Source organism: Nannospalax galili, unplaced genomic scaffold, assembly GCF_000622305.1.
Source record: "Nannospalax galili isolate Female #2095 unplaced genomic scaffold, S.galili_v1.0 scaffold286, whole genome shotgun sequence".
NCBI lineage: Eukaryota > Metazoa > Chordata > Mammalia > Rodentia > Spalacidae > Nannospalax > Nannospalax galili.
Window position 1 is genome coordinate 1,109,398 of NW_008359442.1, and position 1,346 is coordinate 1,110,743.

Genomic DNA, 1,346 nt, shown 5'->3' on the forward strand with positions numbered 1-1,346 from the left:
CTCCTCAGTTTGGGGAAAATTCCTTCAGCCTTTGCAATGCCCCAAAGATTACTCAAAACTGACCTTGATATTAGGTTCTATTTTATTGTGGCTGGTCTTTGAGTTTCCTCCCTTACTATCATTTCTCATCTCAATATTTGCTCTGTTTTCAAACTCAAGAATCACTATTAGTCCATTCGAGAGCATCAGTTTCTTTCTATGATTTTTCTGAGGTCAAAATGGAAGTAGAGAGTTCAGCTGTACTCCAAGACCCAGAATATCCAGAGAAGCCCAACGAGCAGCATCTCTGCACTAAGACAATTACCAAGACTAGATCTTCCATAGGTGATTAATTTTGACATTTCCCCCCTGAAGATCATCACATTCACTTATCCAAGTCATATTTAATGTCATTTAGTGTCATAACTCAGATTGTCTCTGATCAGGTTAAAGCAATTATTTTTAAATTATGGTTCTTGGACCATAGCACCAGGCAACTTGTTAAAAATGTCAGAACTTGGGGCCATCTCATAGCTTCCAATTTAGAAGCTCAAGATAGGATTGTCTTCTCTGCATTTTAAACGGCCTTCTAGCCCTGGTGGTATAGCACTGAGCATAGCTACCTTCCAGAGGCCTCCTGGATAGTTGTGCTATGTGTTCAGCTTTTCAAGCCACCCATCTCCATGAACCCCAACTTTCCCACTGTGTTCCCTGTAGTTTGTAATGAACAGTGATCTGTCCCTATCCTTCCACCCCAAATACCACCTCAGTAACTTACAGTTTTTTTAAGTTTGCTGCAGTACTGTACTGGACATTCCATGTGGCTGAGAATTAGGACATGGGGAAATCGGCCTCCTGTCCTGTTATTTGATGAGACAACACCTGAAAAAAAATCACATGGCGTATACTGTACCCATCAAAACTTGGGGGACCCTGTTTTCCCTTCCTAATCGCATTCCATTTCAGAACACAGATGACACAGTGTTAACTGATTCCCCAGCTACTGTTAGAGCTGTTGCTCTAGTTTCCTAATCTGTCCAGTCTGGCTACAAACCCCAAAATTTTTACCTAAGAAAGACCATACTCACTGCAAAGGAACATCATAAGGAGCTATTAGTCCTTGCCCTGAGTATCCTTCTCAAATAAGGTCTGTGGCATCCTCAAGACTATACTGCTTACAAATCTTAGGGAAACATATGTTAATCAGTTGAATATATCCGATCATAGGTAGGAGAGAAAGAGAAACAGAGAGAGAATCATTTTGTCATTTACAAAATATCATTTATAAATAAAAATATGGTGAAATCTTAACTCTCAGACCTCTCTGCAGCCTAGATAAATGCCAGGAAGAAAGTAATAAATTGATT

At 39.9% G+C, this 1,346-nt stretch overlaps 2 long non-coding RNA genes across 2 annotated transcripts in view; one reads left to right on the forward strand and one right to left on the reverse strand.

The window, feature by feature from the left end:
- Positions 1-853, reverse strand: part of LOC115068438 — a 15,089-nt gene extending 14,236 nt beyond the window's left edge. Inside the window, exon 1 of the long non-coding RNA XR_003847788.1 lies at positions 758-853. This is a non-coding gene — a long non-coding RNA (uncharacterized LOC115068438). The remainder of the gene's footprint in view (positions 1-757) is intronic.
- The window catches only part of LOC115068436, a 72,747-nt gene that overhangs the window by 66,459 nt on the left and 4,942 nt on the right, over positions 1-1,346 (forward strand). The gene's annotated exons all lie outside the window — the stretch shown is intronic.